The sequence below is a fragment of the Culex pipiens genome, chromosome 2, assembly GCF_016801865.2.
Source record: "Culex pipiens pallens isolate TS chromosome 2, TS_CPP_V2, whole genome shotgun sequence".
NCBI classification, from domain to species: domain Eukaryota; kingdom Metazoa; phylum Arthropoda; class Insecta; order Diptera; family Culicidae; genus Culex; species Culex pipiens.
The window spans coordinates 34,461,144-34,487,120 of NC_068938.1; the positions used below are offsets into that span (position 1 = coordinate 34,461,144).

At 36.8% G+C, this 25,977-nt stretch overlaps 1 protein-coding gene and 1 non-coding gene across 2 annotated transcripts in view; both read left to right on the top strand.

Annotated features, from left to right (window-relative positions):
* Positions 1–8,130: 8,130 nt before the first annotated feature.
* Positions 8,131–25,977, top strand: part of LOC120415703 (protein expanded) — an 88,782-nt gene continuing 70,935 nt past the window's right edge. Inside the window, exon 1 of the mRNA XM_039577297.2 lies at positions 8,131–9,168. The gene's annotated coding sequence lies outside the window, so the exon portion shown is untranslated. The remainder of the gene's footprint in view (positions 9,169–25,977) is intronic.
* On the top strand, positions 19,430–19,625 carry LOC120415726 (U2 spliceosomal RNA). Its single transcript, XR_005605253.1, has one exon. It is a non-coding gene; the product is annotated as a U2 spliceosomal RNA (small nuclear RNA).

Sequence of the window (25,977 nt, forward strand, 5' to 3'; positions counted from 1 at the left end):
CCTTATCGAGCGCCCGAAATCGAGATGCCTCGTGCGTACGTGACTTCAACGGTTTTGGAGCTTCCAAAACCGGGGCCGTTTGACCACAACATATCGGCATCGGCGATAGGACTACTGGGCATGGTAATCGTTTTTTTTTTAAATCATAAAAACAGTCAATATTAAATTGTACACCCAAAACTGGGCCGTTCTAGTCCGAGAGAATAATGGCCTCGAGACGAGAGAATAGTGGTACCATTTACGGACACAGAGAACTGAACTGCTCGAGATGGGCGAATGAATTATTCCCTTGAGGTTCATACGCAAAAAAAAAAGTTCATCCGTCAAAATGAATGTCGACTTCGGGAATCGAAACAGAGACCTTTGACATACTAACCCAATGACTTAACTGCCTCGGCCACCACAGCTTGGTGACTAAGGAGTGGTCAGATGTCGATGTATGACACTTGTTGGAGATTTATTGTATCAATTAACGAATGAACTCATTTTTTATGGTGGTGTGAGTTGGTAGCATTATACTCTCGATTTTGGCGCTGAGCACTCAATAAATTTTGAGCGAACGATTCTCTCGACTCGGAATTTCGGGTATAGTATTACACAAGGGATTGAATTATACATTTAAAATGATAAGGACATTCTCTGCCAACTCACACGAAATCGGGAAAAATGGCGAGACCCTTCTTCAATTTGTGTGATACTTTGTAATTTTGGTATCTGATTATGAAGCTGAGGTCCATGAATTATGAATCAATTTCGAATTTTATTTTCTCTTCGATAAACTTATCCAAACATATCCATTTGAAAATAAAGTGTTTTTTTTTTCTCAGACAATCTATTGCATAACATCGCCTAAAAACGACACATCATCCACCAAAATCACACATTCAGCGTCGCATACTGATACAGGCCACTGTGATGTTATGATTACCATTTGGGCATGTTCCTCCAACCCAGCCGGAGTCATCGTCACCGAGTGACAGAGTCTCAAAATATACGCACCACCATCCTCCCTATAGCCGTGGCACAGGGGCCTCAACGCGCTCGAACGTCAGCTGAAAGGAAAGTTCAGGCCGTAATTAAACATTTCCTTATTAAATTAAACAACTAATAATTGTCGGTTTCCGGCTGCTACCGTACGCGTTTATCAATGCGATCTTTTGCAAGCGAAGAGAAGCAGGCCCGCAAGCGTCGACGCGTAACGACGTGGCCACGGAACCGGGGCTGGCAGGGGACCCGGGCGAGTGTGAAGATAAATACTACCCGCGCTGGATGCTGGATGGAGGCCTCCCGTTTTTTTTACTTTATGATTTTCGTACATACTCAATGAAACTGCCTTCTCAGGTTCTCGAAAGTCTCAAGTGAGTTGGAGACAACAACAGAAAAAAACACGAGGGAAAATCGAAAAATATGCAAATAAGTGGTTAACATCAAAATATGCACACGGTTGACGAAAATTTCGGCAAAAATTATACACTTTTGCAGAGTGATTGATACGTCTTGATGGTTGAAGAATTTGTTTCACGCAGTCATTAATTAATTTACTGAAAGCACATGTGACGGTCTCAAAACGCAATGTCTGAAAATTATTTTTTCTCCTTTCTGGCAAGGTATGAATACCTAAACGAAGCGGAGTCAAAAATTAATACGGTCATGAACTCTTTAGACACAAAAATCCCATTATATTCGCAATTTTGAGAAATTTAACGCAAAACGAAAAAAAAATAAAAAAAGAATATTTTCTGCGATGAGCTCCTGGTCCTGAAACTGCAAATAATGTTTTTATTTGATCAGTACACTATTTGTAACTAAATGTCCTACTTATCATCTATCTTCTGATTTTGTTTAGCCGTACCGAAGGTATGATTTAAAAAAAATAGTTTTTTCGAGAATCGTTGAAAATCACAACGTTACTTAATCCACCGTAAGGTGGATGGTGCCTTCCTCACATCATTCCCCTTTAAGTTCAAGTTCAAGACGTTAAGCTTTATCACTCATTATTTAAAAGTGCTTATAACTATTGATAGGGTTGTCAGATCATCAATCTTGGAAAGGTCTTTCAAATACGCATGCTAGATCTGAACAACGTATTCATCAAAATATCTGAGATCTGGCCTCAAATTATTTCTGAAAGAAATAATATATTTTTTGCAATTCCGTCGTGAAACGACGAAAAAGCCTACTTTTCTGTATCAACATTTTTTGATTCAAACGATTTATTGACAAAATACATGAACATTTGACTTATAATTTCACCCAATGGATGTTTTTTAAAATGTTGTATGGAACTCGTAGCAAAACTTGATTTTTTTCAGCACTCGCCGTATTTGACCAATTCGGTGAACCTCGTTGGATAAATGTACGACTCGTGCTGAAAAAATCCGTTTTTTGCAACTTGTCGTATAAACCTCTATTAAAAAAAAACATTACTAAACTAAAATAAAATGATGTATGATATGTAATTTTAAGGGAAACTTTATATACTTTAAGATTCTGCAACAACACAAATAAGCCTTTTTTCTACAATGTCTCAGCAATAAAGCAAATTGTAGAAAATTCATTCACACTTTCAAACTAAAATATTTTTTAGAATTCAACTAACAAACAAAATCACCCTTTCCTGAGAAGTTTGAAAATTTCTCAAGGATTCCCAAAACTCAAGCGGAAGTATACGTTTTCTTTACGTTTTAACACTAGTTATTTTTGAAAATGTACAAAACAATGTAATAAATGAAAGATTTTTATTTTTATTTCATTCAATTCACTTAACATTCTGAATAAATCATTTGGTATGAAAATAAACTACCGTAAAACGGGGTGACTTTGATAGCCGGGGTGACTTTGATAGGTTTGCGATTTTTCCGCAAAATGAAGAGTACAATTAAAATACGTAAGGAATGGTTCAGGAACATACTGACCGTGGTAGAGAAGTGTTCAAAGTACCTCATGAAGAACTTTTCATAAATTTTTGAAAAGTTTATAAAGTTAGTTAACTATAGTTAAGAAAATGTGGATGAAAGTCATTATTTTAAACTTCTCAAAGTGTCATGACTTTCTCAATGAACATGATTTTTAATCGGAAAACGGAATGCATTTTCGGATTCTTTGGACAATTTTCCACTAGGAGAAGGTTAAATAAGTTTGTAAATAATAAATAATATGTGTTTTTGAAACACAATTAAACAAAATCTCCAAATTTATAGGCAAATTCAGTTGAACAAATTTCATGTAAAATGTGAAAACTTGTGATTCGTGCTTCAAATTCAGTTTAAAATGCAATATAAATCGATAATTTTATCAACAAAACTATTTTTATCAAATTTCAGGCAAAATTCCGACTTTTTAACAATTTTACCTACAATTTATATGTATTTTGTTAAAAAGCTGATAAACTTAGTTAACTTAATATAAACATTGATTTTTTTTCTTAAAAACTATATCAGCTACTTTAGTGATGGTACATTTAACGTACAAATAAAGTTTGAACATCTTAAATATGATTTTAACAAGAAAAACTATGACTATCAAAGTCACCCCGGAATTAAAACCAAGAATTTTTAACGTAACTATTTTTCTAAACACTATTGAAAAAACTTTTTTTTCCAAAATAGCGCATGGACTTTGTGTGGCCTACCCCAGTACATGTTTTAAAAATAATAATCTTGAGAAAAACCTTACCTGTTGGAAAATATTCTAAAAACAAATTGAAATCCTATCAAAGTCACCCCGGTTTACGGTATCAGAATTTTGATAACCTTTCCAAAGACAATTGGTGTTATATCATTTTCCCGCCAAGATCAAAATGGTAGTTTATGCTACATGTTGCAAAAAGATATATCTTATGAGGTTTACCGAATTAAATGAATACGACGAGTGCTGAAAAAATCAAATTTTGCAATAAGTTCCCTACAACATTTTTTGCAATTCCGAAAAACACCTAGTTCAACTTTTCAGCACCCATTTCGAAGCTGAAAAGTAACTTTAATTTTTGTAGAGAAAAGTTGGCCTTTTCGTCATGCAAGAATGACAGAAAAAGTAATAAGTTTTGCAACGGAATTGCAAAAATGAGGTTTTTTAACGTTTTTGTTCAACAAGAACAAAATAAACTTAAGTTGAACTGGTACCTTCAAATATCTCAAAATGTGGTTGTGCATGAAGAATTAGTTCAATTTATTTAATAGTATTCAAAAAATTACAGTTTGAAGTAAAAATGTTCTGAAGCACGAGATCTACCAAAAGGCATAAAAGGATTACGTATCAAAACAAATTAAGCCTGATTGTGTAATGATGTAAATTCATAGTATAATTCTAAACAACTTTTTGTGTTTTGAAAATACTTTTTGCCGAAATCATTTATTAATTTATTAATCGTGAAATAAAAACCATACCCTAAAAATCATGAAAAAAATAATTAGTATTTTATAAAAAGTACCCAAAAATGCAAACATCCCGAGCATGGGTAAATAACAAGAGAAATGCAAAATAATACCATTCAATGGTATCAATGTAAGTTAATACCAATCTCTGGTATTATACCAAATTTTGGTATTGTTTTGTTATTGAGCAAATGTTAGAAAAATATCGAATTTTGACATACTTACTTACATACTTAAAAACGCAAATCTACTCCAAATTAAAGCCAACTATTTTATTTTGGTCTAAAAAAGTCATTTGATAATCTTTATAAATTAGGGAATACCATACATTGATATTGTAAAGGTATTTTAAATAAAAATATTATAAAATAAAGGTGATTCATAAAAAAAAATCTATTTTAAATGATTTTTAACATTCTTAAAAGTATGCTGATACATTTGAAATTGATTAGAAAAACATTTATATATTTAGACGATTAAATTTACGACAACAATAGGTTTAACGTGAAAAAAATTAAATTTTAGAATGGATTTTATTTACCATTGTGTGCCTTTTGCGTCATAATCGATAAACTCAAAAAAATAATGTCAATCTTTGTTAATTTAATGAAATAACTCTTTCAATACCAAAATGTTGGTATGCATGTGGTATTCGAACTTCGTTCTAAAATCCTTTTAATATTGAATTTGTGTTGAATCCTATTCAGTTGGAATCGTGCATCCTCAAACCCGAGCAGGGGTAAATAACACGGGAATACCAAATTTTGGTATTACTTGAGCAAATAACAGCGACCAAAATGTGCCCTTGGTTGCCCAGTAATAGATGGTAAAATACCATGAAATCATACCAAAGTCTTATATGTGGAAGGGCACAACAATACCAAACCATGTTATTCCAAGGGTAAAATAATACCTCAAAATAGAACCATTTAAATACCAAGTTGAGGTCTTCTGGATTTTTGAACATTGCTTGAATACCAATACTTGGTATTGCCATGGTTTTAATTTTAGGTATTCCCACGCCCTTGGAAAATCAGATTTTGGTATTCCTGTGGTCTTCCACATACATGATTTTGGTATGATTTCATGGTATTATACTATCTATTACTGGGCAACCAAGGGCACATTTTGGTATTTTTTATTATACCAAGTAATACCAAAATATGGTATTCCCGTGTTATTTACCCCTGCTCGGGATACTTCAAAACTCACTGAGAATATTAGAAATCTTTGAGTTGTGGTTTAATAAAGTATTGTGTCAGGTAATAAAGCAAGAGAAGTTAGATTTATAAGGTAAATTAATTGCTCATCTATTTATTCATAAGCAAGTAGAAAATACTAGTCATTGAAAACTCTATGTGTCAATGTTAATCTTAATCATACTCTCTCAAACTGGTCACAGAAACAAATTTTAAAGCAATTTTATGGTGATGGTTTTTGGTTTAGAAAGTTGCTTGATTTTTTGCGAACAGTTGATTTGCTATCCTATCAATGTTTATGAAAAAATATGAATCAGAACCAGAGTAAATTATCAGTAACAAATTTGCCGTTTCCAAGAAATTTGGAAACCAAGAAGAATTGGAAATTCTAGATTTGAATGCTTCAAAAAATATAATCAGTGTTTAAAGCATACACGAATAGAAATCCTGTAAGCAAATCCGGTAACTCTCTGTTGTTGCATTCGACAACTTTGAAATGTTTCAAAATCGCTAACAATTTTCTCGATTTCGCTGCTAATGTATTCAAAATTGATAACATTGTTGTTTAAAATATAAAAAACTTTACTAAATCCACCCTAAGGAGGTTCGGGCCTTCCTCACAATCATGTTGTATTTTAGGTTGTAATTTAAGATTATTATAATTATTGTTTTTACCAGAACAGCAATTATCAATTCTTTTTTTACCAACTCTCCAAAAAAAAGTAAAAAGGGTTGGGGGGGGGCTGCAATTGAATTTAAAAGTGCTAATATGCCAACATTAGGTGCACGATGGATTTGCATGCTGTCCCCCTAGTCTTAGTAAACAATGTTTTATGAGTTGTATACTTCAGTAAAAAATAAATCTTTGTCGAGACAAAATGATGTATTCAGCAACATAATTAAAAAAAAAGTTATGCAAAAATCACCCTTTTTTGCAGCTACCGAAAAACTTTTTCATGGCATAACTTTAAAAGTACTTCACTAAACAGAATAAAATTTAATTGGGTGTTAGGGGACCCCAAAACGAACAGGGTAAGGCGGATCCGGCCAAAATCGGTTCAACCAGTTCTGAGATAATCGTGTGGAAAAAAACCATGTCTACACACATCCTCACAGACATTTGTTCAGAATTTAATTCTGAGTCGATAGGTATACGTGAAGGTATATCTGAGAGGTGTATTTAAGAAGTTCATTTTTCGAGTGATTTTTTATAGCCATGCCTCAGTGAGGTGAGGAAGGCAAAAAACAGTTGAAGATTTTGATAACATTTCTGAAGTTTTTTTTTTTTTTTTTTTAAATGGTCAAATAAAACAAATTTTCAGTTTTTGCTTTTTGGGTGTTTTTTAGTACCCCTGACACAAGGTGGTTTCGAAAACACCCATAGAGCAAAAACTGGAAATTTGGTTTATTGGACCTTTAAAAAAAACTCCAGATTTCTATTTTGTCAAAATCAACAACACGTCGCCATCGTGCTAACTTGTCGTACGTGCATTTTGGGCCAAATTGAGTTAAGAACGTCATATTGTGCAGCTCACCTTTTGACCGTCACAGATCCCCAAAATTCGATTTCAATCCTGAGATGTTCAACAAAAACCGAAAAAAAAACTCCGTGCATTTTTGTCACTTTATATATGAAAGTAGTTTCAATCTTGTCGTACTATCTTGTCACTCCATGAAAATTGATGTAAGTGCGACAAAAGGCCAAAGGGATTTCAGGCCAGGAAAGTCAGGATGCGTTTGTCGCACGTACAAGCTAGACTACCGTAAACATTTGTAATTATAACTCGGGACTCCAGCAACCAACTTCAACCAAACTTTGGGACAATGCACAGAATGGTCAGCCAAACAAAACGTGTTTGTAATTGTTTACATTGCGTGCTCTCGTTTTTGTATATTCAAGGTCAAACATTAAAACGCGTTTTTCTCGGAACGTCGAAATGGCGGGTGCGACAAGATAGCACGACGACGTCGAACAGAGAGTTACCGGATTTGCTAACTGGGTTTCTATCCGTTTACGCAAACAGATAATCTACTATGCGTCTCCATGAACACATTATGCTCTTCAAAGGAGACGCATGGTATTACCTTGTTTCCTTCTTGTTTCCATTTGTTTGATTGAAAACAGTAGTAATATGTAAAAATCTGAAACATCTGATTACTAACTATCACTGTTCAGTTATTTACAAAACTCTGAAAGAAGGCATATTTTTTCTCAGGAAATCTAATTATTCAAAGTAGCTTCACACTGTATCCCCTTTCCGCGACTTGTTGCATTTGCCATTTGTTGTATATTATTTTCCCCGATGTTTCCCGCAAGTCCCCAAGTGATCACAGCTCAAAAACACGCGGCTGCCCAATCCAGTCTCACAAACACTGCCATTCAAAATGCTATGTTTTGCCACCGCCGGGCTCACATCCACCATCAAACCGATCCCCCCGATTTCGCTGGTATTGGTTCGAGAAAACGTGTTTGCCAGGCACATGCTGCTCGTCGTTGTGTGTGCTTTAAAAAATATTTTCTTCCCAGCGCCAGTTTAGTTCACAGGAGAAACTCGCTTAAGCTGCAAGCGATTTTTGTACCACTCCAACCAAACAACATCACAACAACTCGTGTGTGTGCGTGTTGGACCCCTCGTCGTGAGAGAGATTGACAGAGAGCGAGAGCGGGAGCGCGCGAGATTTTGACCCATCGAGCGACCCCTCGGCTATGCGGTGGTATGCGATGCGATCGGTGTGACGGTGTGTGCTGCTACTACTGTTAATCGCAACGAGTTGGGGATGTAATTTTACGGGAGATTCTGGAAAATAGCCCCACGCGCAAACTTGGGGAAGCTGACGCGTGATAACTACGCAGAAAACAAAATTGACATCAAAGAAGCGGGAACCGGGCTGAGAAGCATTAGGAGGGCATAGCTGTCAATCTTAATGCCGATTTAGTGCACTTTTACGGCCGTGTGTGTGTTTGTATGTGCAGTTTGCTTCAATCACGTTGCAGTATTTTGTCTAGCGAAGCATTTTTTGTTTTCATTTCATTAAAGTGCAACAAGGAAAAACATAACAGTTTTCAGTAAAACCAGCTTGAAAGTTCCAAATACATTCATGCTTTGGTAAAATTTCCAAACATTCCAAATCGAACCTCTCCAATCTCATCGATAAGTGTGAAATATATAACAATATACACAGATATAAATATTTATGGTTTTTGAGGCAGCAAGGAAAAATTTGCATATTTGTTTTCGAATCATAAATTTTATGTGATCGCGGCCCCAAGAGAGTGTAAGTGTGTGTGCTGGAGCAAACAGCAGAAAATAAAAAAAAAGATCAAGAAATTTATCGTGCATTACAATAAATAAAGTTTGAAGTGACCGGAAATCGAATGAATGTTTGAAGAAGCAAAAATGTAACTTGGAACCAGGAAATTGTGAAAGAATCAAAGCCATCGCGTTCAAATGATCCCTGATCAGTGTAGCAAAGCGATTTAAGATCACTCATCACCATCAACACATCGTCAACAAACTTTGGATTAATCTCGACAACCCCAACCGAGCTTCGGTATCTTTCACCAACCCGAAAACATCATTAGGCCAGCATCGATGGTAAGTGTTGACGAGAATCATCTCAGTTTGTTTTTTTTTCCGAGCCACCCTGTGTGTTGTCTCACGTTGACCGCAAGAAATTCAGCGAATGCAGCAACCCCAACGCGCGCTGATAGGAGGTCAGATTTCAATTTTTGAACCGCCCGTAAACTAGGTGTGAGGGTCTGCTGCCACTGCTGGTCTTGCGAGTTTAGGTTTGGGCATAGCATTTGAAAGTCGTGAACTCTCCCGGCCGAGAGATGTGATGTGTGGTTGTTCGAGAAAACAACAATTTTAGAGTCAATCGTAACCCTTTCGGAGAGGAATGGAGGCAGGGTTGCCAAAACATGAGTATGTTCAATACAATTTAGGTTTGGTTTGTTCAACATTTTGAATTAGGGTTACAGCATGTATTTCCATCGGGCACCTAACGTTGGCGTAGAATTCGTAATAATATACCGTAATATCCTGATGCACTAGATAAAATTATGTAGTTATTTTTGTACAAAATTTGCTGAGTTTTCCAATTTGTTTTTCAAATATTCACGAATGAAAAAAAATGTGAAAAAACTTTGTTCGTAAAATTCTGAATACATGCAAACTCTCCTTATATTTATACAGCAAACTTTTGCTGTTTGTTTGATCAACAACTTTTTAGAACATTGATACACTTAAAAAATAACCATCCAAAATGACGAAACACATAATTTTTAAATAAGTTATTGCAGTTTCGAAAAGTACATTACAATTCTCAAAAAATAAGTTTTTTTAAAATAAAAAAAAAAACATTTTTTTCAGAATAATGTGTACGCCATCAAATCTGGTGTCCAATTTTATACAAAATTTCTTTTGTTACCAGATATTTACCTCTTCACGGTTTCAATTCGTTAATTCGAATTTTGCTAATTAGAATGCCTGCGAATTAATAAGCACTCAAACCTCAAAGGTGGGTTTTCAAACTAACGTTTAAATTTCGACCCCTTTGTTCGTAATTTTTCGAGCACGAGGTTTCGTGCAGTAGCCGTCAGTCGTTCCAGGTAGCGAATTCGGATTTGCTTATTCTAATTCAGTTCCATTTTAATTGATGAATCCGCTCTGTACAAATCACTGAAAAATAAGTCTTAGTAAAAATCCTGAAATATTACATTGGTTGTATCGTACCAAAGTCACGAGATATCAAAAAATGATCCTCTGATTCGTGATCAGGAATTGATCCCTGAGCATAGTTTCAGCAAAACCGAAAAGGGGTCGAGGCAACTTATTCCGATTTTGTGTGAGCCACATTTCTTTTTTGTGCAACTTTGAAGCACTTTTATAGACGACAAAAACGTGACCAAATGAATACATTCTAGATTTTTTTAAAGGTCAAATTAAAACAATTTTGATTTTTTGCCTTTTGGGTGTTTCTGAAACCGCCATGAGTCAAAAAAAAAAACTTTGCAATTCAAAACTTTTCCGACTATCGAAGATGAGCCATCGCAGCTGTAAAGTTCAATTTTCATATTCTGATTTTTTACACTTCGTCACTGGCTCCTATATCTTGGTTTTCTTGAAATTAAAATTAGCCGAATACAATAATATAACACATGTCACATGAACAACAGTAAATCCTGTTGACGTAAAAAGTGATTTGATTTACGAAGTTGATATTTTTCAACCATAAACTAGCAGCACTGTCTCGATCATCAAGTTCTGCACTTTAGTGTTGGTACCATATTAGGTTTCCCGCTCCAAAGTATAAGTGAAGCTCCCCAACTGGCTCTCTCTCTCACTCGCTCTCACTCTCACCAGCTTGAATCACACGCGGGGAAACGTGACGGAGCGAATCGCCAAACCAGCAAGCTTGACTCCGCGGCAGGGTTGCAAGAAGTGGTCGCGGGCAGAGAGCGGCTCAGGAATTTCGTGTCGCTGATAGTTTCATAATACGGCATTCCAACGAGCGGGTGACCCAAAAGTGGTCACCGCCACAGCCGCGCATTTGAACGGCTCGCGCACGGTCTTTGGCCGCATACCAACGTGAGAGCCCCTCGTCGTCGTGGTCTTGGTGGCGAGCTGCTGTTGACCACGACGGCGACCAGCCGCCCAGGGAAGTCACCTCTCTCGAGCATCGTCGCGTCGTCAACTATTTCTGCTTCTGCTTCGTTTTATTGACGGTGTTTTATTTTTTTCCCTCCTCATGCTTGCTTTATAGTGGGCTCGAACTCGCGACGTTCGCGCGCGCTGCCAACGAAATCCAAAAGAGATATTTAGTTTCTCGAGCGTGTGTGTGTGTGAATCGTGAGCTTTCCTCCGAGGCAGAGAGACAGTTGTCCCTGGCTGGGCTGGAGCTTGGTCATTTTTGGGGAGCTCTGAACTTTCTTTCCACTCTTGATGGGGCCCGCATTTGGTTGGCGGTTTGACATGGGAACTGGGTTGTTTTGGGGGAGTTCTCAAGGGGATTGATATCAGGCTTAGTTTTAAGGGAGGAATGCATTTGATGAACTGTAACGGGCTTGAGAAATCAATCGTGTTTTCACAGAAAAAAATCGATTCCCGTCATCGTGAATTGTGTTCAACCACGAAGAAATTTATTCATGAGTGTGGTGCATTTGTACTATAAACGTGAATATATTTCTTCCTTAAATTCATGAACACACTCCCTGCTGAATCGGCGGTCGAAGCTGAGCATCAAGAACAAGTCGCTGGTGGTCAAGTGCATCATCCGTCCAATGCTGACCTACGCTGCTGCGGTCTGGGGCAACTGCGCCAAATCGCACCGTAAGCGACTCCAGGTGAAGCAGAATAAGCTGCTCAAGATGGTGCACAACCTGGACCCGTGGTACCCGACCGACGATCTACACAAGCTGGCCGGCGTCGACACCGTCGACGCAAGCATCGAAAGGGCAACGAGAACCTTCAGGACTTCGTGTGGGATGTCAACGAATCCGCTCATCGAAGCACTCCTCCGCCAACAACTGTGATATTAGTCTTTAAGCCAAACATAGATCTAGGGTTTTTTCTCAAAAATTATTTTCCCTAAAAGAACACCCAGTTAGCAAAATCTAAACGTAGAAATATGTATCCTCCCTGCAAAGGCTTATGAATTGATCTCAGTTGAAAGGTTCTCCAAATCTCTGAATTGCAAATGTAACATCCTGGAGCAGAACAGTTAAATTCTAATAAAAACACAATTGAATAAATTCATGAACACATTTCACGACTTCGAGAATTGACTTTTTTCCGTGTTGTAACATTATTAATATACAGTCCAGACTCGATTTTCCGAAGCCTCGATTATCCGAAGTTTCGATTATACCATGATCCAGAATCCAAAGGACCGTAAACCGGTATGACATTGATAGCCGGGGTGACATTGATAGGTTGAGGATTCTTTTTTGCGAAATGAAAATTCGACTTAAGGGTGCACAGCAACCAAGGAAGTTGTTGTCTTCTTATTCCAAAATTTTCAAATTTACTGACCCAATCCTGCAACAACCTGATTGTAAAATTGGGCAAATTTGGTTATAAATCGCTTTGTAGACAGTACTTTAGGGGATGAATAAAAAATTATAACAATAGTTCCGTTGTTTTGAATGTACTAAAATATCAAAAAAAATGGTACAAAAGCTCTGGTTGGTGTGCACCGTTAAATACAAACCAAAATGGTGTGGCCGTGTAGAGAAGAGTTCAAAAGACCTAAAGAAGTATCACACCAAAGTCTTATTACTGAAATCAGTTAAATTTACTGAAATCTCAATAATTCTAATTGTTTTTGAAGTAATGATTGCAAAACAACTGGACAGGTGTATGATGCATTTTAAACACTTTTTTCATTCAAATGTTGATACCGTGGCCCCCCCTCCGACTTTGATCCGAGTCGAGGGAAAAAATATTTGCAACGGCCTTATTGTGTAAACATAACGTAAAACATACTCTAAAAGTGTTTGATAGTTTTAGACTAAGAACAACTTCAATTGGTTTTAGGTACGTTTCATTTGCAATTTTTTTGATCATTCTACAAAATTGATTTTGGTGGCAACAAAAATTGTCACTTTAACAAAAAAAAATAATGATTTTTTCGCAAACATGGAAATTTGTATTTACTATACCTAAAATTCAGATAATTTTTATTAATTTTACGTTGTGTTACCCAGCCAAGTAAACGTTTTAAAAATATTTATCGATTGAAAAGTCTTACCAGTTGAACAATATTTATAAAATAAATTGAAATCCTATCATATACATTAGACAACATTAATTCCACAGAGGTATGATTTTTTGATTACATAAAAATTAATATAAAATACTGAAAATATACCATAAAATATTATTTCATTTTGCAAATTAAAAGCAGGTATGTTAATTTTTTTTATAAAATTGTTCTTTATATAAGCTACAGCCATTTGTGTTTTCATTTCTGGTAAAATGTCCTAATAAAGTATACAATTGCCTATTAATATTATCTGAAAAATTTCGATTCGAAAGATGGGTAATTTGAGAAATTTAGAATTGAAAAAGTCCAAAAGCAAATTGCAAAAAAAAACCTTTGGAAAACAGTAATCGACAAGCAAGCACACCGCAGAAAATCCAATGGCATGCGCATCACCTTCGACATAAAAAGACACTTAATATTGTAAATGTTGATGGTTGAATATTACCTCTTTTATGATGTAATTTTACCTCAACTTATACTGAATAAGTGACATAATACCTGAAAAGTGGTAAAATTACACATTTTCAGAGGTAAAATTACACATATTTTCTGCCATAAAAGATGTCCCTTTCTCAGATGTAATATTACCATGATTTTGTTACTGTGTAAGTGATCACTTTTTTTAAAGTACTTCTGAAGGAAACATTGTTATAGAATTAAGTTTTATGCATATTTTCTATTTTCTGAGATTTTTTTAAATTATTTAATTACTAACAACATCTTACAAATTAATAAATTTTCTATACACGGAGAAAAAAGAGTTCCCAAAATCGTGAACAAGCGTTCATGAAAATGGGAACCTCGAACAAAGTGTTCAAATCCCATGGTACGATTTTGGAAAACGTACCATGAAATTTGCACACTTTGTTCGTGGTTCTCGTTTTCATGAACGCTTGTTCACGATTTTGGGAACTCTTTTTTCTCCGTGTAGGCGGAATATTTTGTAGAGAAAAGTAATTAAATTGCCGTTTTTACGTTGACAAATTGTGCTGTACCGATTTGACCATGGTTTTATCAAGACATTTTTTATTTCAAAAATTTATACTGAACTTGATGTGAAAAATAATATCTGATCTATCATGTAAACATTTAACACCACGGATTTTGTAAAATAGTTGTCTTATGCCTGTGATTTACCAAATTTAGATTTGCACTTTATTAGACGAATTATTAAGCTCGTCAAAAAGAGGCAATCTGTGATAATTGCAATATTTTTTTCATGAAACTCCAGTAAAGAGCATCTTAACAATAGCTGCCTACTACCATCAAGGAAACCAGTTTAGCTAGACTTACGCATTCAACAGATCAGAGGCCAAACGGCCAATGTGGTCGAACCAGCCCAGGGAAATGGTGTTGCATAATTACCCGTGCCATAACAAACGCTCAACCACTCACACACACACACGCCCGTGATGGTGGCATAATCAACGACCATTCTGCGCGATGCATTGATCAACGTCACACAGAGTTCGCAGCGGAAGCAGAGGAACCCATTCATGTCAGCTCGAAGTTCTTGCGGTGTGGTGTGTGCGCGTAATTAGCTCTACTGTTCCACTAAAAACTGGTTCACGCCCGGAATCGAACCCGTGACCTGGGAGATGATCATCGCGCGCTTAGAACGGAATTTTCCGTTTGATTTGATTTTTTCTTCTTTTTGGGGTGATTCATCAAATAGGAAAATGAAAAAAATCAAAATCTGTTCACGGCCAAATTTGTTCCACTTTGCAGTCGAATAAAGTACGAAAAATTGCTTTCATTATCAAATTAGCGTTTCTTTCTCTGCGGTTCGCGTCTGGCTTGAGCAATGAATGTAAACAAATGATGGTTTGTTTTGCTTTTGCCGGGTTCAAGGGGGTTAAAGGAAGAATCGAGGGGGGAGGTTTGCTTTCGCAGCAACTCGCGAGACAGTTGAACCAACCAAACAATTCCAGCGTGTCTGAACCAGCGCGATCTCGACCAGCTGGCCGCACAGCACAGCACGCATGGAACATTCCAGCGGATTCAGCGTGGTCAGCTCGAAAAATGGTTTATTATTTCCCCACTTTATCGCGTAATCGTCCGCGCGCATAGCTCAATTTTGGCGGGGTGTTCCTTCTACCCTTTCCGTTCAAGTTGTTGGGCAACCTCCGCGCGAGACTCGCCCGGAGAAGCTCTTCGAGACGATTAGCCCATTTTTTTTCCGCTCCTATCGCGCAAAGCTCTGACTCGAAAAATGGTTGATTGGATTTAATAAGCACCAAACACGTGCTTCCACTTTGGAGTGAGAGGGAAAAATCGCACAATTGAATCAGAGGAGAGGAAGCAAGGCACCACGGAGAAATAGCTGCAACCATAACAATTATCGGTTCCGACCAAACTGTCTGAGCCGCTGGTGAAGTGCTGTCTGGGGGCCTCCGAATCCGTTGCGAGATTCCGGCTTGAGGATTGGGACTGGTTGGTGCGTTAATCGTTCAGCGAAAACAGTTCAACAGAGGGTTGCCCAGCTGATTTTGGTAGTTGATTCGGCTTTTGGGATTGAAAAATCAAATTTTGATTATATCAAAGATTTTTTTTGCAAAAGGCTACTCAAAAAAGCAATATGGCAACGTTGCATGTTTAGTGCCTTAAAAAACTCAAAAATTACAGGACAATTTTTGTAAAACTGACTTGAATTGAATAAATTTTTGTATCCAACCTAATGTGCTTTATTCCTTTATCAATTATTATGGTTTCTATAATTTTTGCGTAGATGAAAAAAAGCTAATTGCAATACTCACAACTGAAAACAGAATATTTTTTTCAGTGTAGTTCAGTGGATGGTAGTAACCTGGATAGTAATTAGCTTAAGTAATAAAAAACGAGTTCTTTTCGAAAAGTGGTCAAAGGCAATCTTATGAGAAATTGGACAAGCTTTCCAATAAAAATATTTACGAGACTGAAAAATCAAGTCTGTCTTATAGAAATCGCCAAAAACCAGCAAAGAACCACTTTTTTGAACATTTTTATTTTTAAAACCACTGTAACTTCACAAGGATTGGACTAAGGGCAGTATCTATATGTAGACTTTTATGTAAAATTGTCTGGAGAATCGATTCCCGAATTCGGTTTTTGAAAACTTTGACTTTTAGAGCCCTTTAAAAAAACAGTTTCAGTAAATGATTTTTGTATTTTTTTAGGTGAGTTGCTCCATCCTGCATTTTTTGTAAATTTTTGTAACATCTTAAGCTATTTTCACAAAAATTTTGAACGAAAAAAAATCGTGAGCTCACTTTCAAATTTGACTTTAAAACTTAAAAATCAAAAAATCTCATAAAAGTGGCGTGTTTTTTTCTTTCAGTGTATTTTTTTTCGGAAAGTCCATCAAATTTCCTACAATGTTTTTCTTCAATCACTTTTTGATGCGATGCAACGGCTTCGAGATGCAGAAATATTTAAATTACGAAATACAAAAAAAAATAAAACACTTACGCCCTTCTCAAATATCATTATCGTGTGAAACTGGCCCCATATACACAAAAACGGCTTATATAAGCGTAGGATAACATGTCTACAAAGTTTCATTGAAATCGGACAGGGTCCGGCACGGCGTGTTTTCTAGAACAAACCCTTTTTAGGAAAAAATAGTCAAGGCTACTGTCAAATGTGTCTTAAAGGAAAATTTCTCAGCTTTCCAATGCTTCTAAGAGCGAAATGTTTCATCGGGAAATTTCTGAGATATCTATTTTTTAAGTTTTTTGTTCTAATTTCCTTTATTATTTATTGTAAACTTTATAATAACTATTCTGGAAACTTGTCAAATGATATTTTTTATGTGTCATTTACTCATCAAAATGTGCAAAATAAGGCAAGGGAGTTTTCTTTTATTACGTAACGCAGTAGGGGGAGAGGGGGGGTCGGAGGCCGTGTTACGCTCCATACAAATTTTTTAAAATTGTATGGAAATTTTGTTACGAGGGGGGGGGGGAGGGTGTCTAAAAGTCCGATTTTTCGCGTTACGTAATAAAAGAACGCTCCCCAAGAAACAACTTTGTAGATGATTGTAAATCGCTAAACATTTTAAAAATTAAGTTTAACAGAGTTTTTGAATATATGGGATACATTCAGAAATGAAAATTTTATGACCGTATTAAAAATATTTTTTACAAGAATTAAAAGATAATTACATAATTTTTGTGTACAAATATCACGTGTCTGCTCTGATTGAGCTGATACAATCGTTTTTTGCAGGTTTGAGATTGTTAAGTTTATTATAGGATTTTTATAAATAAATATGATAATTCTTCAAGCAAACATGAACCGGGAACATGGATCCAAAAGATGATTTAAAATCGAAAATGTACTACAAATTACTGTTGCAAGCTTCAGAAGTCATATTCTCATCAATATGAAACAACGAAAAAAAAAATTACTGTTGAAAATGCATTTAAATTTAGGAATAAAATTCGTGTGTTTTTACTTTGAATGTTGAAAACACTATCACATACATTTTTTTTCAATTTGAACAAATATAAAATATTATTTAACAGAAAAAATCAAACAGAAGCTTCAATTCCAAACCAAAATCAAAGTATTTGTAAAACGTTTCAAAAAGATAAGATAAGACTTCTTTAACATTGCTGATTCCTTGATCATTTCATACAAAATAAAAATTAAAAAAATCGTTTCATACTCATGAAAAGTGAAGCTTACCACAGTTATTTTTAGTACAATTTCGAGTATAAAACATGTTTTGTATCCATGCAACTGGTTAATGTTTGGTTGAGGAAATATGATATTTTTTCATAAAAATCTGGTAATACCCTTATCAATCTCAAACTTGCAAAAAAATCGGTTTTATCAGCTTAATTCAAGCTAAATCCGAGTAGACGGGTGATATTTGTACACAAAATTATGTAATAATCTAATAATTCTTGTAAAAATTATGTTTTAATTCGGATTTATGATTTTCATTTCTGAATAAATCCCATATATTCAAAAACTCTGTTAAACTTAATTTTTGAAATGTTTAGCGATTTACAACCTTCTACAAAGTTGTTTCTTACCTTATTTTGCACATTTTGATGAGTGAATGATACATAAAAAACATCATTTGACAAGTTTCCTGAACTGATATTAAAAAGTTTTAAATAAATAATTGAGGAATTTAGAACAAAAAACATAAAAAAAAGAATGAAATATTTCGCTCTAAGAAGCATTGGAAAGCTGAGAAAATTTCCTTTAAGACACATTTGACAGTATCGATGACTATTTTTTCTCCTTAAGGTTGCCCAGAAAACACGCCGTGTCCGGTACAACCGATTCCCTATTTGGCATGGAATTGCTCTTACCAAAAGTTGATCATTCTTCACTTGTTTACCTATGATCCATTACAACATCATAGTTTAAGATTAAGTATTTTTTTAAAATTAAGTCCTTGGGATTTGACGACTCTAAATGTTTAAGAAATGTATGGTTCGCATAGTTATGAAGAGCTTAACAAAAAGAGATTTTGTGCTCCAATCGTGCTCTGTAAAAAGTTCTTGAAATATCTTTCTAATGCTGGATTGGTGAAAATAAAGTTGTCCTTGAAAATAAAAACATTTATCATGAATTTCGTTCAATAAGATTTCTTGCGATTTCACAAAAAAAATCATCTACCTAACTAGAAACAACAAGTAAAAAATAAATCCAAACAAGAACATTTGTATAATACAACACATTCCTGTAAGAAAATTAAATGTTCAACATAACAAGACAATTAGATATTTTACTTTCGTTCTGGCTATTCTGCCTCTCCACTGAATTAAAAATCTTCATTTAAATTGAACTTTAATTTAAGTTCGATCGAAAGTTCGAAAGCCCATTTTTTCTTAAATGCCTGAAATAAACAAATTTGTATATGATTGATGGTCATAAAAATATTTGGAACAGGTAAAACATCTTTCTCTTTACAACATTAAATCAAATATTTCTGTCAGAAATGTTATTCCCATATGAACAATAAAAAACAAAAAAAAAATCTACCCGTACATCCAATAAGAACAATAATTTTAGCAACAAATACCTTTTTGAAATCGCTATTCAAACGAGGTCTTTGGCGATCCAGTTCGCATTCTAAATCCCCTTCCAGTTATCGCTTCTCGGCCTAAAGGCTAAGATCAAAGTGTAGTATCTGTTCTTATCAGCTTAACATCTGATAGCTCTTCCATAGGAAGACAACAAATGTTAAACTGATTTTTGTATCCAGGCGGTTCGTCCTAGGGGCTTGCTCCACGACCGCCGCGGGTTGGCCCGGTATTGCAGTACCACCGGGATCGGCCCACATTAAACGATTAAAAAAACTAATTAACTTACTTTATTTAAAATCAAATCATTGGAACGTTTGACTCCAATTGAAATCTGGTTATCACAAAACATTTGATATTAAATTATTCTTGAAATAGTTTCAATGAATCGACACAAAGTCTAGAAAATCTCTTAACATGAAAAGCTTCAAAAATTAAACCATTTTCCATCAATGCGCACTGCTTTAAACCGAAATCAACCACTGCTTAACGTCCAAAGCTCGGTCGTCGATCGACCGATCGATAACTGTCTCTCAGTACACACTCACAAACACACTCACTACCAATTCACCATCCCCCTCCTCCCTGACTGGAGAGTCCAAGTCAAGAAGTCACGTCAGCCCAGCCAGTCGAGCCAGTTTTCCACCACCGTTCGCGGTCCAGTTTCCACCAGTGCCAAGATCCAGTTTGTTGTTTTTCTTCTTCTTCTTTTTCTGCTTCTCCGCGCGCGCTTTTTTGTCACGGCTCGCGGGATTCTTCGCGTTTGCTTCCAATGATTCATAAGTAGTTTGGGGGAGCAGAAGGTGCAAGCGGCGGGTAGGCGCGGGAAACTGCCAGAAATTTCGTGCCATTTTCCGGTTCTGCAAGTCTGCTCGAGATGTGAGCACGCGGGACTGTGGCTGGCTGCAAACGTACCACGGTAGCTACCGAGTCAAATTGCGTTGTAGTATGCCACATTTAGAAATAGGCGTGGAAAACGGTTTTAAGATCATATTTAGAAATAATTCGGAATAATTATTTTTACAATTTTAAACAGAACGAAAGGTCAACGTATCGGCTTAAATGTATTTATTTGCAGCTCTATTGTAAAACCACCTTCTTCACCTGTCCTATGAAGTGACGAAATGGCCCGATTTTCGTCGCTCATAAAAGTGCTTGAAAGTTTATTATGAAACTTATTTAAATTGCAATTTTCACTACGAACTTGAGTGAAAAAAAAACAATTATTTGTTTTTGAAGTTGCAGAAAATGTTGCGTAGTAAATGTGAAGCGTTGCAAATCTCAGATTTTGCAGCACTCGTCGTACACGGTAAAAAAATTATGGTAATATAACATATTTGATGTCAGAAAAAATGTGTAATTTTACCTCTAAAATTTGTTAATTTTACAACTTTTCTGGTGTAATGTCACTTTTTCAGTCTAAATTGAGTTAAAATTACATCACAGAAGATGTAATATTCAACCTTCCATTTTACTCTATTTTTGCGTATTTACGACTACAATTTGTACTGCCAAAATCTTAATTTAGCAACTAGTTACATTAACTTCAATGTTGAATTCAAATAATTAAATACTTTGGATACTTCAGCGAAATTTCTAAAAAGAATATCAGGATATGTGCGGAACCTTTTGTGCATTTGTGTAGTATCTGGATTGAAACAGAATTTGGGCTAATACACAACTGATTATGTTGGGAAACCTCAACATAGGCAAATGGCACAACGGAATCTGTAATAAATTACAAACCGAAATGTTTAAATATAAAACTGAAAAATGCATATTTTATTGTTTGAGGTATATTTTTCAACGCATATTTCAGATAGAATTGTTCTACTGTCGTATCAAAGCAATTACCCAACTTTGCCTCTTTAAACTCTTCGAAAATTAATTTTGAATCATTTTTTTTTCTTTTTTAAGAACATTCAATGTTTTTGAAAGTATTAAATTTGATGGTTAGACTTGATGTGATTTGTAATTTTGTTCAAAAATGTTTTTTGGCCAACGTTGGCTTTTAATATGCTATGTTTTCTTTCAAAGTGTATGACAATTTAGAAGCATAAAAAGTGAAAAAATGCAGACAATTAAAGAGTGTCTGGAAAAAAATGAAAAACACGAAATTGGTGAAAGATAATTGTTGAGGTTGAGGTGATGGTTAAGGAAAATTCCTAGTACTTAAATGTACTCGGAGAAAAAAGAGTTCCCAAAATCGTGAACAAGCGTTCATGAAAATGAGAACCTCGAACAAAGTGTTCAAATTGCATGGTACGATTTTGAAAAACGTACCATGAAATTTGAACACTTTGTACGAGGTTCCCATTTTCATGAACGCTTGTTCACGATTTTGAGAACTCTTTTTTCTCCGTGTAGAGAAAAAAGTAATATTCATCAGTAAAAAAATTAAATTTTACACCAGGAACTGTTGAATTTTCATCAGGTTCATATTTTTCCACATTTTATAAGGTAGAATTACTCAAAAGAAGTAAAATTCAAGCAGCAAATTTTTCAACCTTCCAAAATTCAACTTTTTTTCTGTGTAAATAAAACAACAAAAAATAAAAGAAAATGAAAAGTTTTTTTAAAAGGGCTTAAAAGCTATTGTGTTTCACTTTTGGACTTTGGAACGTAAGAAATGAACATGAAACAACAGAAGTAATATTTTTCGTAGATTAAAAGGTGCTCAAAATTAACTTCAAATATCGGAAAACGGTTTGCCCTTTTCCAATCAACACCTTTAGAATTTGTGACTTTTGTAACTTTGCAATATTATTTTTTTGGGGTGTAACAATTTTATTTGAAATTTTTTGAAATTAAATATGTCTTTATTGAACTATCTTATAATAATTACATTTCATTTACATTCTAAGTGGCATGGCTACATGCTCTTCATCTTTGTTATATTTTTCGTTTTCTTATTAACTGTTCACATTCATTTATTTATTTCAAATTGTTATACATTTTTGCATTGAATCGAATACATTTGGGTAAAAAAAGAAAAAAAAAACAATTTAACAACTAATCCTAAGTTAAAACTAAAAAAAGTAAATTCATTGAAATATTCAAAATCACTAGAACGAGTAAACTACGAACTGTATTTTAGGATAAATCCTCCAAGCGTTCTTACTTGTTCCGCACGAGTTTTGCAACCACGCAGTGTTGTTGTCATCTCGATGAAAATGTTCAAAAGTTCTTGTGGTGAGAACAGGTCACTACTGCCTTCAACCGTTGATGCTGGTTGGTTTTCCCTCGGTTGCTGACTGAAGCCTGGAGGTATTGTATTCTCTGCAACTTTTTGCCGCTGATTCAACGGCAATGGCTGCAGATTTGGAACCACTCGAACAGATCCCGCTCCAGGTGACGCCAAAGCAGGAAAATCCACGTCCGTGAAAGTTGGTGGTGTTTTGCGACGATTTGGTTGGTACCTCGTCGTCGCATGCTGCCGAATTTTTACAAACTCAGCTCGTTTTGGGCAGCTTCGATTCTTGGTCGAATGGTCGCCGCCGCAATTGAAGCATTTGGCTTCGATGTTCTCGTTGATTGTGTTGCAAGCTTGAGTTTTGTGCTCACCTCCGCAGGTTGCACAACGACTCTTGATGAAACAGTTCCTTCCACCATGTCCAAACTGCAAACAGTTCGAACACTGTGTCACGTCACGGTGCACTGGACGATAACGATCCCAAGTCACGATGATGTTGAAAATTGCCCGAACTGCTTTCAGCTCAGACGGCGTTGTCGATCCTTTCTCGAGATAAACCAGGTACAGTTGATCACGATACTTGATGTCCTTGTTGTGTCTCGTCATCTTGAAGACTTCGATCACGTTCAACTTCAGAGATTTGAGCTCTTCTTTCAGCACACTCACATCCATGTCATACAGGCCTCGGAGGACCTGTTTCATGGGGCGTTTACCTGGATCGTCATGGCTGTAGTATTCAATCTTTGTGTTGCTCAGGAAATCCCGAACGTAGTTGTAATCCTTTCTGGTAGGTAGCAGAATTTTGAGTCCATCAGCACACAAGCGAATGGAAGCTCGTAAAGCACCAGATTTGATAAATCCAGTCAGCCACTTTCGCACCGAGTCCGATGACGTTGTTTTCACAAAAATGGGTGGCAACTTTTCCCGTCGTTCAAATTCTTCCTTCTCGCTCACGTCCACAGGGAGGGTAGCGAACTGGTTTCCAGACAATTTTTGAGCGTCCTTGCTCAAACTGCCTGGCTTTGCAGGTAGCGCTTCGTCATTCTTTAGCTTCTTCAAATCTGTCGATCCTGCTGGTGAGGACCGCCTCTTTTTCTTGCCGTGAGGCATTTTTGCACTTTTTAAGCACTTTTTTGGTTTGTGAGGGACGCACGGCTGACTCGCTTCTCTGCTGATCGCAGACTGGGGTGTAACAATGTTTTACACAGTTGTATAGAAGATAATTACATTTGTTATGTATAAACATAAAAGGTTTGGTTGTAACCTAAATAAAAAAATAAAAACTTGTTGCAAATTCTTAAAGTACATCAAATTTTCCTTCATGACGTGGAGAGAATTAAGTGGATTCCACCAATGAATCAGCAGCGGTCGCATATCCAAGGAATCGCCGTGAGTCATATGCACTATTTGCGAATTGATATAAACTTCGCAAAATAGCACCATAAATCAGTTTACACCCAAATGCTAATCAGACGCTCGAAATTCCCCACCTGCCCGCCAGCCAGAAGGTCAGTTCCGGAACGTGGCACATTTCACCCAAATTCACACCAAGTTGGCCACTGGTGTCACAGCGCTCCGATTGCTCCGATCGGCCACTCCCTGGTATTTCGCGGATCGTGATCAATACGTTCGAAACGAGCAGGGAGCGCGCGCGCCAGCGCGAAAAAAAACTTGCATAGTAATGAAATAAATTGTGCCACAATATGCAATTAAATTTATACTGACGAGGTGAGGTTCCTCCAGCCAAACTGCCCAGCAGTCTGAACGTGCACGATACGGTACGTCACCGCTGGTTAGAACGGAGGGGGACGACCAGATTTGCAAGTCGGAGCACTCTCCGCTGGATTCCAGAAGGTATTGTGCATTCGCGACTCACTAGGGAGAAACCCTTTCGAGGGAAATAAAAAAAAAATGCCATAAATGCTTACTCATACAGCTTATTTACATAGCTGATTGGGGGGTGATTGAAGTGTCTGGGCCGCGGGGAGTGTGGCATGGGCTTCGCTTAGCATTTGGCACATATGGCACCGTGGCTGGCGATGGGGAGAAATACTAAGGTGTTCGACGACCACCTCTCGAACTAACACCTAGCGATTCGGTGAGTGTTCATTGAAATATTTACTTTAAACTCTGCTTTGAAACTTTTCATTGGAATGTAACGATTGGATTACCCGATCGGTAAAGCAACCTAGTTTTCGTCAATTTCACCCGCAGCAAAAGGGACCACCCTAGCTCACACGCACTCACCGCCACCCAAATGACGTAATAAATTGGAGAAGACTGCGTGCAAAATTTCCCGTTCGATTCTACCGCCCCGCTGTGCAAGTGCCAATGAGTGGCCACTTGGGGGCCACTCCAGTTCACACCAGAAAGCACTCGAACAGTACCGATGCCGCGCCGCCGACCGCAAAAGCTAGAGCTGCGCGAGGATACTTGAGCCAAGTTTCGCAGCAACGCCGCAACACAGCTTTTTTTTTTTTTTTTTTTTTTTATGCCCAAATTGGGCTTTTGGGTTTGATATCACCTCGTCCGTCCTTGAGACTAACTTTTGTGATGTATCCCTGTTTACTCTACACAGTTAGCCGGTTACTCGTACCCATTGATGGGGGTAGCGAGTTGGTTGTTGGCTGACCTGTGCTTTTATCCCATTCTGGTATGATACAGTTCATGAAACTGATCATCTTTTTGGGATGAGTGCGCCATACGGCGTATGGCGAGAGAAGGCGACTTCCTAGGGAATTCAGCCTTCGAGTAGCAATTGCTCCACAGGTGCAGAGCAAATGCGCAGAGCTTTCCAGCTCTGTGTTGCAGAAGCGGCATATGTCGTTGTCAACTATACCGAGTTTTTTGAGGTGATACTTTGCAGGACAGTGCCCTGTAAGCAGCCCCGTTACAGTGCGCAGTTCACTACGTTTTAGACCAATAAGCTTATTGGTAATTGCAGGTTTTGGTGTAATGAAGTTTTTGGCTTGTCTACACCCCTGTGTTGCAAACCATGTGGAAGAAATTTGGTTATCCTCCCATTTTTTTAACTCGTACTTTACAGCACATTTTGATGTACCCAGAAATGGTTCAGGACCAACAAATTTAGCCGATGACCCCTGCCTAGCGAGCTGATCGGCAAACTCGTTCCCCATGATCCCACAGTGCCCAGGTACCCAGAACAAAGATACTTTGTTCCGGCGGGACAGCTCCCGTAGTACGTCGATGCAGTCCCAAACGAGTTTGGACTCCACCCTTGCGGCTTTCAGAGCTAGCAGTGCTGCCTGACTGTCCGAGAATATACCGATTTTCGCATGCCTATAGTTCTTTTTAAGGCAATGCACAGCGCAGGAGTATATAGCATAGACTTCTGCTTGAAAAACGGTGGGCCATCTACCCATCGAGATGGATAGTTTGATCCCTGGTCCGAAGATCCCAGC